Source organism: Cebus imitator, unplaced genomic scaffold, assembly GCF_001604975.1.
Source record: "Cebus imitator isolate Cc_AM_T3 unplaced genomic scaffold, Cebus_imitator-1.0 Scaffold333, whole genome shotgun sequence".
NCBI classification, from domain to species: domain Eukaryota; kingdom Metazoa; phylum Chordata; class Mammalia; order Primates; family Cebidae; genus Cebus; species Cebus imitator.
This window is the reverse complement of record NW_016107648.1, coordinates 187,144-200,685: the sequence shown is the minus strand read 5'-3', so window position 1 is coordinate 200,685 and position 13,542 is coordinate 187,144. Positions and strand designations below refer to the sequence as shown.

The window sequence follows — 13,542 nt, the reverse complement described above, 5'->3', positions numbered from 1 at the left end:
ATTTATAAAGAACAGAGTTTTAGTTGACTCAGTGCCACATGACTGGGGAAGCCTCAGGAAATGTACACGGCGGAAGGGGAAGCAGGCACATCTTACATGGCAATAGGCGAGAAAGCGTGCATGTGAAGGAGGAACTGTCAAACACTTACAAAACCGTCACATCTCATGAGAACTCACTCATTATCACAAGAACAGCACGGGGGAACTGCCCCCATGATCCAGTCACCTTCCAGCAGGACCCACCTTTGACTTGTGGAGATTCTAGTGATTACAGTTGGAGATGAGATTTGGGAGGGGACACAGAGCCAAACTGTATCACCTCTCAAAATAAAAATTTCTGGCCAGGTATCGTGGCTTATGCCTTTAATCCCAGCATTTTGGGAGGCTGAGGTGGGCAGATCACTAGAGGTCAGGAGTTTGACACCAGCCTAGCCAACATGGTGAAACCCCGTCTCTACTGAAAATACCAAAATTAGCTGGGCGTGGTGGTGGGCTCCTGTAATCCCAGCTACTCAGGAGGCTGAGGCACGAGAATCACTTGAACCCAGGAGGTGGAGGTTGCAGTGAGTAGAGATTGCACCACTGCACTCCAGCCTGGGCAACAGAACAAGTCTCCATTTAAAAAAAAAAAAAAATTCATTTGCTCAGCACCTGCTGTGTGCCAGGCATTTTATGTGCACTGTCTTCCTGACACCTCACCACCGCCTGCATGTTGCATTACACCCATTTTAGAAAGGAGAAAATTGAGGCTCAGAGCTGCTAAGAGACTTGTGAAAGAACGCCCAGGTAAGAATTAGTAAAGCCAAGATTTTGCATTCCAAGTTTTGGCCAAATAACCCACATTATACAGATCTGGATGAGATTATTGCTTATTCACCCAGTCAGCACTTACTGGGCACTAACTATTTGCCTGCCATGGTGCTAGGCAAGGAGGATGTGAAATGAATAAAATAGTGCCAATTTTTCAGATGCTTTCAATCCAGTGGGTCTAATGGCTACATCAGGGTCATCATTATGGATTGAATTGTGTCCTCCCCAAAAGATATATTGAAGCCCCTCAGTGCCTGTGATTGTGGCCTTATTTGGTAATAGGGTCTATGCAGATGTAACCAATTTGAGATGAGGTCATTAGGGCAGACCCCAATCTAATATAATTGGTGTCCTTGTAAGAAGAGGGAAATTTAAATACAAAGGCACACGTTGGAATCCCACATGAAGGCAGAGGCAGGGACTGGAGTGATGCATCTACAAACCAAGGAACGCAAGGATTGCCAGCCTTCACCAGAAGCTAGGAGAGAGGCACAGAACAACACTCCCTAAGAGCCCTTGGAAGGAACCAACCTGGCCACCATCTTGATTTCAGACCTCTACCCTCCAGAGCTGTGAGTTAACACATTTCTGTTGTTCTGAGCAACCTAGTTTTCAGTACTGTGTTATGGCAGCCCTAGAAAACCAATACAGTCATCTGGGGTAATGCGTCCGGGAACCTATGTAAGTTTCAATCTTGCCTACAATAGCAGCTACCCCCTGGACAAGCCTCTGCAGCCAGAGTGTCCTGCCCTCCCCACCTATGACACATGGCAGAGGGGAATCCTTTTGGACACAGCTCCTCACTCTCTAACCCCACAGCCGGGTGACGCAGCCGGTTCTCGGCATAACCGACACCAGGACCCACCCTATGTGACAACACTGTCTTCCAAACACACTCCGGCCCCAGTGGCTACCCGTGTTTGCGCCACTGTTTGCTTTGGACAGGCAAGTACCCAGAGACAGTGGGCAGCCAATACCAGGGTGTTGCCCTTTCTTAGTATTCATTCCAAGGCCATTCTGTTTCCAGGATACAAGTCTCATGATTTCTCCTTTGTGATTAATGTTGAAGCCGTTTCTTGATGTGCTGTCTTAATATCACACCGTCTTTGGTTGTGCTGACCATCACAGCTCTTTTACCTACCCGCCCTCACCCTGCCCATTCCTCCGAGTCAGGCAGGTAGCACAGATGCAGAAGAAGACACACAATGAGGGGAAGAAAGTCTGGATTAATCAGTGATTTGCCTAGGGTACTGATTAGCTACAATCTGGGCCTGCTGCCTAGCATTTTGAGCAGGGCCCAACTTCCTTTAGTTTTCAACTCTGTTGCTATGCCAGTAGCAGTCTTCTGGTAAAATGCATTCACCTGCTGATGTATTTGGAGAGCAAAATGCCAGCTCATTAAAAATGGTGAGGTCCCCAGTAGGTAAAGCTCTCCCTGTGGATAAACTTAAACCTTCCATATTCCCAAAGAAGGAGGCGATGCCAATCATAATTATCCTCAAGTTGGTGTCCCCCTGTCAACTAGACCATCAGTACCTCCAGGGCAGGGCTCCAGTCTAGCTTTTTCTGGTACCTTTAATAACATCTTTTTTTTTTTTTTTTTTTTTGACATGGAGTCTTACTCTGTCACCCAGGCTAGAGTGCAATGGCACAATCTCAGCTCACTACAACCTTTGTCCCTTGGGTTCAAGCAATTCTCCTGCCTCAGCCTCCCAAAGGGCTGGGACTACAGGTATGAGCCAATGCGCCCGGCCACCTTTAATAGCATCTAACAGAGAGGGTGCTTCTGGCCTGCTAGCTGGTTTGATTAAATCTGGGGATTTATTGCAGGCCAGGATGTTTCTTGCATGCTTTTAGCAGGTATGGTGATTAAGAATTTGGGCATGGGTAGCTGGTGGTCAGACTACCTAGATTAGAATGTTCGTTGGCTGTGTGATTTGGGGGAGCTCATTTAACCTCTCTGAGTTTTAGTCTCTCTTCTGTAAAATGAGGTGTTTAAACGAGTCAATGAGACCACGTGCCTGAAGTATTTAGTATTCCATAAAAGCCAGCCATTATTATGAGCTGGGGACTGGCAGAGCCGGAACCAACCCAGGTTTCTCTGGCTCCAGAGCCCATTTCGGGAGCTCAGTGTGACTTCCACTGGACTGCTTTTCAGGGCTCTCCTCCTCCATGGACTGAGCTGTTGTAATGGGACACAGAGCCAGCAGCCAAATACCTGGGCTGTGAGGCCCTTCCACCCACGATTCACAGCCAAGAACCTCCACCCTCCCACCTTTTTTGGTGATCCTACTTCGAGGAGGTAGATGCTTTCCCAGGTCCCTTCAGACCTGTCTCCTGGGGCCGGTCAAAGGTCCATGTTGTAAGGTCGGGAGCTCGAGAAGGAAAGACCCACTTAAGGTTTCTTCAGCTCCCTCTCGTCTCCCCCTGGAGGGGCAGGTGCCTGTGGTCTCCTCTCAGACTTGGAAACAAGGTTCTGAGCTCTCCACCTCTCTTCATTTCCCAGAGCTGTCATAACAATAGACCTAAAACTGGAAGGCTTGAAACAGAAATCTATTGCATCACAGTTCTAGAGTCTGGAAGTCCAAAAGCAAGGTGTCAGCAGGGCCACACTATCCCTGAATGAGTTCACGGGAGCCTCCTTCCTTGCTTCTTCTAGCTCCTAGTCTCTGCCGACAACCCCTGGGTTTCCTCGGCTTGTGGGCACACTACGTCAGTCATGTGGTCGCCTTCTCCCTGTGCGTCTTTATCGTCTTCCCTCTGTGCATGTCTATCTGTGTCCAAATTTCCCTTTTTTGATAAGAATATCAATTATATTGGATTAGGGGATCCTAACAATCTCATTTTAACTTGATTACTTTTGTGAAAACCCTATCTCCAAATAGGGTCACATTCTGAAGTACCAGGGGTTAGGACTTCAGCATAGCTTTCTTCGGGAAGACACAATTCAATTCCTAAAACCATCTGTGATGGTTAATTTATGTGTCAGGTTGGGCGCAGTAATTACACCTATAATCTCAGAACTTTTCGGGGGCTGAGGCTGGAGAATTGCTTGATTCCAGGAGTTTGAGACCAGCCTGGGCAACATAGCAAGACATTGTCTCTACAGAAGATAAAAAATTAGCCAGTCCTGTAGTCCCATCTACCTGGGAGGCTGAGGGGAGAGGATCGCTTGAGCCCTGGAGGACGAGGCTGCAGTGAGCAGAGATGGTGCCACTGTACTCTAGCCTAGGTGATGGATCGAGACCTTGTCTCAAAAAAAAAAAAAAAAAAAAAAAAAGGATGTCAACTTATCTGGGCCATACTACCCAGAAATTGAATCGAACATTGTTCTAGGTGTTTTTGTGAAGGTATTTTTAAGATAAGATTAACAGTAAACTTGGAGTAAAGCAGATCATCCTCTATAATGTAGGTGGGCTTCCTCCACTCAGTTGAAGGCTTTAATGGTAAAAGACTAATCTCCCAGAAGGAGAGAAAATTCTGCCAATAAACTTACTGCCTTTGAGCTCAAACTGAACCATTCTCTGGGTCTCTAGCCTGCCAGCCTACCCTACAGATTACATATACACATCCTGGTGCTGTTCCTCTAGAGAGCCCTGGAATTGTAATTATTTTTAAGACAGAGCCTTGCTCTTGTCACCCAGGCTGGAGTGCAATGGTGTGATCTCGGCTCACTGCAACTTCTACTTCCTGGGTTCAGGCAATTCTCCTTCCTCAGCCTCCAAGTAGCTGAGATTACAGGCATCTGCCACCAGGTCCCCGGCTAATTTGTGGATTTTTAGTAGAGACTAGGTTTCACCATGTTGGCCAAGCTGGGTCTCAAACTCCTGACCTCAGGTGACCTACATGCCTCAGTCTCCCAAAGTGCTGAGATTACAGGCCTGAGCCACCGCCCTGCCATGCTGGCATTATAATACACCATTCCTTGGTCCCAGTCACCACCCGCCCTTAGGCCTCAGGGTCTTGGCAGTGGTGCCAGAGCTGTGGTAATTTCTCACCTAGACAGAGAATACCTGGGGCTGCCTTTCCACCCACCTCACTGTAAACAAACTATCAGTCAACCACTGAAGAAGCATTTCTGAGCCTTCAATTTTTTATTAGTCCCTTGGCAAAGTTCAGTCTCAGTGTGAATTGCTTTGAGAGATGATTGGGGAATAAATGAGAAGAATTCCTTAGCTTCACAAGTTACCACAGTCCTGGAGGCTGGTGTTGCGTAGGAGTTAGAGGAGTCATTCCTCTAAAGTGCTGCACAAAATTCTAAAGTGTCTATCACATTGTTCATGTGTGGTTACCAATTGCTGTGTAACGAACTGCGCCAAATTTAGTGACTTTATAATTATTTTATTTGTTCACGATTCTGAGGGTCAGCAATTTATATTGGGCTCAACGGGGTGGTTCTTCTGCTTGGTCTCTTTTGGAGTCGCTTTTGCAGCCACTGTCACCTAGTAGTGTAACTGGAACCATGGTTCAGGATGACCAATATGTCTGGCAGTTGGTACTGGCTATTGGCTGGGCACCTGTCTCCATGCAAGTTTTCATCTTCCAGATGAGAAACCCTGGCTTCCTTACCTGGTGGCCACCTGTTCTAAGATACTAGGAGTGAAAGCTGCAAGGTATCTTAAGGATTAGGCTTGGACAGCTGCCAAAATGCCACATCCGTTGTATTCTTCTGCTTAGAGCAAGTTGCAAAGCCTTCCTAAATTCAAAGCAAGGAGAAACAGATTCCATCACTTGATGGGAAGAAGTACAAAGTTCTGTTGCAAAGAGACATTCATACCTGGGGCGAGGATTTACTATATCCAACTTTGTAAGCAGTCTACCACGTCCACTAAGCGAATGAAACTGGCAAATGCAGTAGGTGACTTACGTCTGGCTATATCAGGGAAGGTGGTGAACACAATCGTGATGAGATCCAGAGGTCAGAGGGGGACCTTGGACGTGTGAGGACACTGTTGTTTATTATACTATTTGATTGAGAACTGGGCAGGGAAGGCTTGTTGGACTGTGCCTGATTCGAAGTCTAGTCCACAAATTTTTTCCTGCGAATTAGACACTTGCTTCAGTTCTGCTACAGCATAGCTGGAGGCATCTGGTAGGGCCGGCTAACTTATGTTCTTAGATTTTCTTTGGCAGAAATTAATTTTTTTCTTTAGAATTTTTTTTTTTCTCTCCAAGGCTCAGTCTTTGGGTTAATATCGCAGATCCACAATTCATAAATTTGTTCCTCTTGGTTCATTGTTTCAGAATGAAACTTTTAATAGATTCCAAAGCCTTCATAAGAGTGCTGCCTAGTTACATAATGAAGTTACTATGCACGTGGTTGACAGGTAGTAATTTATTATTATCTTTGTCCTTGATAAGAGTTATGCCTTGCGCAGCGGGTGCCTAATAATTATTAGCTATAACAACATAAGCAACAGAAGAAAGTTTGTCCCTTTGTGTCTCAGTCAGCTGTTCACAATGCATATTCTTTTGTTGTCACCATGCCTGTTTTCCATTAATTTTATCAATTATATGTAGAGGGAACTATAGCTGTGTGACGTTATTATTGTTAGTTAAATGTCCTAATTTATCCTGCCACTGTACTTTGTTTAGCATAACAAAGTCACAATATTTTTCTGTGCCTGCGGTGAAAGACTGTAGTAAGCTGATCTTGCTAACAAGAGATAATTATTAGCTTTCTCAAGAATATTACCCTATATACATTACTAAGCGTTCCAGGAGGATTAATAGTTCTACGAATTTTGGACAGGCCGAGGTAGCGGTCATGTGAGATAGGGCTGTTTTAATATTTGTCCTTGGCCCATTTGCATATCTATCACTGGTAATTCGTTAATGCTGCTTGTGTTTCAGTCTGTGGTCATGCCGAGGATTAATGCACACTGCTGGCTGACACGCCCGGTGCCAAAGCACTAGGCAAGCCCGAACATTCCATGATTCTGGCAATCATGAGGCTTGCGTTCAAGAGCAACTTCTTTGCAGGGCGATGCTTTTCTGAAAAGTCAGCAGTGAAATGGCAGATTTCAAGCATGGTTCACTGACGTTCAAGGCTTTCTTTCTCCTATAAGAGCTATTCTGTCACTTGAAACTGCAGAGTTTTTGTTTGTTTGTTTTGTTGTTGTCACTGGGAACAGGCAGAGAGAAGGCAAGGGTATTTAACATTCGACAGAGAATTGCTGAAAGTCAGAGGTCGGTCAGTGGGGGCTGGGAAGGCTTTGATCGCCAAACTAAGTGTCTAAAAGAAAAGAGAACAGGCCGGTGGCGGTGGCTAATGCCTGTAATCCCAGCACTTTGGGAGGAAAAGGTGGGCAGATCAGGAGGTCAAGAGATCGTAGACCATCCTGGCCAACATGGTGAAACCCTGTTTCTACTAAAAATACAAAAATTAGGGGCAAGCCTGTAGTCCTAGCTACTCGGGAGGCTGAGGCAGGAGAATCGTGTTGAACCCAGGAGGCGGAGGTTGCAGTGAGCTGAGATTGAGCCAGACGGAGGTTGCAGTGAGCTGCCAAGTCCATCCAGCCTGGCGACAGAGCAAGACTCCGTCTCAAAAAAAAAAAAAAAAAAGAACCTGAAACATCAGAAACGATATGTACATCGATTGCACTGGACACCCTAACCAACCTGCATATTTGTATATGTTAAAACACGTAACTATTTTAATACATCCCCAATGAATTCTGCTACTTAGGAGAACTTTAAATAAATCACAAGGAGGCAAATATTGATATAACATTAACTTGAAGTTGGCATTTGGCCGTTATTATTAAACATGTATGAAGTATCTAATTCAATCATTCATCAGTTCAATTTTGTCAATCCACAAATAATTACTGAAGGTCTCATATGTGCCAGCTGCATGTTAGGTTTCTGGAATTCCAGAGGAGTTTGCAGTCTAGAAGAAAAGAAAGAAAAGCAAGCTGGCAGTCTCAGGGCGATCGTATGTATGATAGGGGGTCTGGATAGGTGACCCTGGAGGAAGCGACCTCTCTGGGAGGTGCGGGTGTCGGTGGAAGGAGAGCCAGGTCTTGCGGGATTAAGATCCAGGCTCCGGAGTTTGGACAAAGGAAGGCATTGAAGGCTTAAGAAAGGAAGTGGCATGATCAGGCTGCAGTTTGAACAGACTATTCTGCTTGCAGTGGGGAGGATGGCTTAACGAGGCGGCTTAGATTGCGTTGCCAAGACGCTGAGCCAGAAACGGGCTTCTTGGGCAAGCAATTTCTTGAGGGAGTGCTTTCAAGTGAAACCTGTAAGGGTGTGAGGGAAACACAAATAGGACAGGCTCAGAGGAGGTCTGGCCTCAGACTGATCCTGTCGGAAGTCTGGGGCATGTGTGGGGACACAGATTGCCCTCTTGAGCGAGGCAAGAGGACCAGCCTTTGTGCCCGCTTATCAGGCAGACGTGGCTGTGGGCTGGCCCCAGCTGGAAGGCAGACCTCCCGGGCTTTTCCAGGTGAGTGGTGCTTTTCTCCAGGGCGAGTCTCAGGAGAAGGGAACAGCTGTCTTGTTAACTGGCAGTATTCACAGCAGCGGGAGTGTGGGTGCCTCAGTCCAGGCAGGAAGAGCTGAAGAGAGAAGGAAGAACCATTTAAAGGGCTCTTGACATCCTCCACATGGGGGAGATTGCTTTCTATCGCTGGAAAGGAAAGGACAAATCAGTTCCTCTAATGGAAAATGCATTAGGCTTTCCTGAGAGAGCCCCCTAAGGAAGGAGAAAGAGCAATAGGACATTACCAGCAGTTTGGCTGAGGGCAAGACCTAAGAGGTGTATCCATCAACCATGAAGAAAAGAGACCCACGGTTCAGAATTAATCGGAGGGAAGGGAGTGGGACTTGAGTAACACAGAGGTATGCGACAGGCGAGCAGGGGCCAGGCTGTGCCAACCTCCTAAAAATAAATAATTCCCTCCTGTTTCCTTCAGAGTGCACAAGGTAATTTGCAAACATTTGCAGGCACGTTTTCACCGGGCTGAACCGCAGGCAAAGCTCCCACTGACTTCACAGGGAGCTCCCAGGGGACACACAGCAAGGTGAGGGCTTGGTTCTGGGTAATTAAGACTTATGGCACCCTTGTTCACAAAGAAATCCCAGTGCACATCATTGAAATGCAGCAGCCCTGCAGCTCCTCCACGGCCCGTGGCATTAGAAGCCCACTTGAGCTAACATTAATTTCGCTATCCTTCACTTTCTGAAATCAGAGGATGACATCACTTTGATTAAAAGGGACAATCATGTTACAGACAATCAGTAGAGTCAGCCTGTGCTGGTCGGTGTCCTCAGAGCCGCTCACTGATGATGGGGCTGGTGCTCTACGAAACAGCAAGAAATAGGAGTTTGTTGAGGTCGACTCTAATTCCGCTGTCACCTTCTGAGCAGGCAAATTCTCCCCGGTTGCTCCACCTGCACTCTCTTATATTTTCCTCCTTTTCTGCTTCCTGCTGTGTCCCCTTCTATAAGACACAAAGGTGCTCATGGGCAGTCAGGCCTGGTGGGAGGAAATCTCTGTAGAACACTCTTTGACCCCCCCTCTGGGTTAGGGTGATGGAGGGATGAGTACGTGAATTAGCAGATCTGTGTCAAGAAGCACCACGTGCAGGGTGCTGTGCTGGCCGTTAGGAAGGGTATGAAGAATTCTCCAACACATTCCTAACCCTCAAAGAGACTAAAATCTTGCTGAGGAGTCATATCTCTATAAGATACCCACCAACAGGGGTTGGCAGGGGTGAGCAGCACAGCTGTAGACCAGATGGCCTAGGTTCAAATCCTGGCTCTGCCACACTGGCTGTGTCACCTTATACAATGTCTGTGTGCCTCAGTTTTCTCATCTGTAAAATGGGTATGACAGTAATACCTGTCTCACAGCATATATGTGAGAAATTGACAAATTAATGGCCAGGCATGGGGGCTCACACCTGTAATCTTAGCACCTTGGGAGGCTGAGGCAGGAGGATCGCTAGGGGCCAGGAGTTCGAAACCAGCCTGCGCCACATAGTGAGACCCTGTCTATACAAAATATATATATAAAATTAGCTGAGCATGGCAAAGTGCACCTGCAGTCTCAGCTACTCAGGAGTCTGAGAAGGGATGATCGCTTGAGCCTGGGAGCTCGAGGCTTCAGTGACCTGTGATTGTACCATTGTACTATAGCCTGGGCGACAGAGTGAGACCCTGTCTCAAATGAAAAAAAAAAATGAAAGAGCTTAAAACATGGCCATTGCTCAATAATTGTGAACAAAGCCACAGACACTTATAGAGTATTTACTGTGCTAAGTTCTTTGTATGCTTTATCCAATCTAATTTGCAAGCAACATGAGGTGGGTACCATCATTATCACTGTTTTACCAACAAATGGAGGCTCAGACAAGTGAAGTGACTTGTATAAAACCATAAAGCTAGGAAGTGATGGAGATGGGATTTGTAACCACGGCCAAGGCACTTAGCTGTTATTCTATGAAGTGTCATTTATAAGAAAACCAATGACGGCCAATGTTTCAAATACTTTGAGAACAAAGAGCTAATTGGGAAGTGGAGCAATGAAGGAGGGTTTCTGCTGCGTCTTCCATTTGCAGGCAGGAGGTTCATTCATTACAGCCAGTATTTATTGAGCACATGGCACGATTAAGCACAGAGCTGGAGACATCATGAGTGATGCATGGCGTCACCTTGAAGTTGGAAGAGGAAGAAGAATAAATTAATCAAATAGGAGAGGAGCGGGGAGGTGGACTCTGGAAGGATCAGGAGCTTGAAGAGGGTGTGTCCCTTAGGGATGGAAAAATGTGGAAGAAGCAAGGGGAGCAGGAAAGTCTTTCTAAGGAGGTGGGATCTTGAGAGCATGGCCTGGGCAAAGGCTCAGGTATGAGACAGCCTAAGGAAACCCTGAGTTTGTAAGCATCTGAAGCCGTGGGTGGAGGTGTGTAGGATGGTGAGAGATCATGACAGTGACCAGCACCCTTTGAGTGTCACGATGTGTTAAGCATTAGCACGATCTCTTTTATTCTTACACTGGAGTGGGCAAACCATGGCCTATGGGCCAAATCGAGCCCACCACTTGATTTTGCTTGGCAGGTAAACTAAGAATGATTTTTACAGATGTAACACTTGCAATTGACTTTGATGATAGGGAACACTAACTTCAAACCCTAACTAAGCAAAGTGTTATCCTCCCCACAAAAAGAATTCTGTTATTCTCATCAGTAGGCCTGAATTAAAAAAAAATAAATACAGCAAACCACATTGCCATGTGTGTACCTGTGCAACAATCCTGCATGTTCTTCACATGTACCCCGAAACCTAAAACACAATAAAATATTTAAAATAAATAAATAATTGTCCTTGGTCAGGTACAGTGGCTTGCCCCTGTAATCCAAGAACTTTGGGAGACCAAGGTAGGAGGATCATTTGATCCCAGGAGTTTGAGACCAGCCTGGGCAAGATAGTGAGACCCCACCTCTATTCTATAAATAAATAAATAAATAAATAAATAAATAAATAAAATTGTCCTCAATTAATAATACTTTTTCTGGCTTTATTGAGGCACAATTTATAAATGAAAATTGTACATATTCAAGATATACAACATGACAATTTGGTATGCATTGTGAAATGATTACGACAATTGAATTAACATGTCCATCACCTCACATAGTAACTATTTTGTATGTGTGTGACACTGGAGATCTATTCTCAGCAAATTTCAGGTTTACGATACAGTACTATTCACTGTACTCATCACCCTGTACTCTAGAACCCCAGAACTTACGTGTCCTGTAAGTGAAAGTTTCTACCTTTTGACCAACATCTCAGCAACCCCCACTCCCAGCCTCTGGCAATCACCCTTCCACTCTCTCTTTCTATGAATTCCAATTATTATTATGTTTTAAATTTTACCAGTAAAAACACTGTGGATCTTTATTTTCTCTCTAGTTTTATAAATACCTATAGAGTAGCCTCAATTTTGCTTCTTGACTTGCAACACCAGAAATATTTACTATCTAGCCCTTTGTAGCAAAGCTTGCTGGCCCTTGTTCTTTTCCTTTTTTTTTTTTTTTTTTTTTTCTTTTTGAGACGGAGTCTCACTCTGTTGCCCAGGCTGGAGTGCAGTGGCGCAATCTTGCCTCACTCTCTGCCTCCTGGGTTCAAGTGATTCTCCTGCCTCAGCCTCATAAGTAGCTGGGGTTACAGGCACCTGACACCATGCCCAGCTAATCTTTATATTTTTAGTAGAGATGGGGTTTCACCATGTTGGCCAGGCTGATCTTGAACTGCTGACCTCAAGTGATCTGCCCACTTCAGCCTCCCAAAGTGCTGGAATTACAGGTGTGAGCCACCATGCCCGGCCAGGCATCGTTCTTATTTAAGGATAAGGGAACAGAGGCAGAGGGGGGATGAAGTGGTGTCGCTCAGACCACGGAGCTAAGACCAGGTGGAAGCAGGACCTGGACGCAGGTTGTCTGGACTGGCGCCCGATGCTCTGAGCCCACTTCCACCCGGTGTTTACAGAAGTCCAAGGAAGAAACTAAGGGCCAAACTAGGTCAAGAGAGGAGGGAATGGAACAGACAAAAGTGCGTGGATGTAGAGACAGGCAAGAAGGGGGCGTCCTGCTGTGCCAGGCTTCTCTGGCTGATCCAGTGTGTCACAGGTCTGAGCTAGAGGCCATGGGCACAAAAGGCTTGTTTCCCCTGGCAGAAAAGAATTCCTGGCTGCTATGGGGAGCAGATTTCTCACGTGGACGATTGGAAATATTTACAGTGCTGCAGGAAATGCTGGAGGAAGGGCAGGTGCGGCGGACTGAGGATAGGACAGAAGGAATGTTCAGCGTGGACAGGTTGAGCGGGAGATGCCTGAGGCATAAGTGTGTGAAGGAGAGAGGAGAAAAGCATCTGGGCTCTGGAGCCAGGTGTAGAGTTGGGAGTCATTGCAATGGGGGCTGAAACAGGGGAGACTGGAATTAATACGCTAAGGAAAGAAATCATTCCCTCTGCTAACAGAAGTTGAAAGGTTCACCTGCTCAGAAAGGACACAGGGGCAGAGCGCTTTCTCGTCTTTGAACTCTGTGGTAGACAGGGATGGGGGTTCATGTTCCTGGGTTCAGTGGAACCTGAAGAAGGAAACAAGGTTATTTTTGAAATGGGTTATCTGTGTCATTGTATGATGTTTCTTGTCACACATAGAAGACGCACACACACCAAAGATCATAAAAGATTTATTTTTTTTAAGCCCCAGTGTATATATTAACTTGCACAGAAGGGCGTTGGCTTAAAGAGAATGAAGATTTCCAAGTAAAACCAGAGGAAGAATGCTCGATGGCATTGAGAACGCAGGGAGAATTTCCTTCCAGTGAAGTTTCAGAAAACCAAAGGAAGCAGCAGCCTCTGGTTATATAATTCCTACCTGGGCAAGTGAAAATCTTTGATTATCTATTTATGTCCTGCCAATTCCAGAGCCCAGAGGAAATCAGTCCAGCCTAAAGGAAACTAATTTTGACCACTTCTCCTTTCCTCTCTCTTGTTTCATGGCCTCCTTAACCTTGAGGAGTTTGCATGTGAGTGCTCCAGGCTAATGTGGTAGTCCACGTAGGCAGATTCCGGAGGAGCAGGCGAGACCAGAGAGGAAGGAACTGAGATGCACGAAAGAAACAGTGATGCCACTGCCCAGCCGGGGGATTGCCAGCTGAGAAGATTCTTTTTGTTTTCTATGGGTTTCACCCAGGCTGGAATGTGGTGGTGCAATCATGG

At 46.0% G+C, this 13,542-nt stretch overlaps 1 long non-coding RNA gene across 1 annotated transcript in view; it reads right to left on the bottom strand.

The window, feature by feature from the left end:
• Nucleotides 1-8,972: 8,972 nt before the first annotated feature.
• LOC119467798 overlaps nt 8,973-13,542 on the bottom strand; it is a 29,561-nt gene continuing 24,991 nt past the window's right edge. The window contains exon 2 of the long non-coding RNA XR_005196420.1: nt 8,973-9,116. This is a non-coding gene — a long non-coding RNA (uncharacterized LOC119467798). The remainder of the gene's footprint in view (nt 9,117-13,542) is intronic.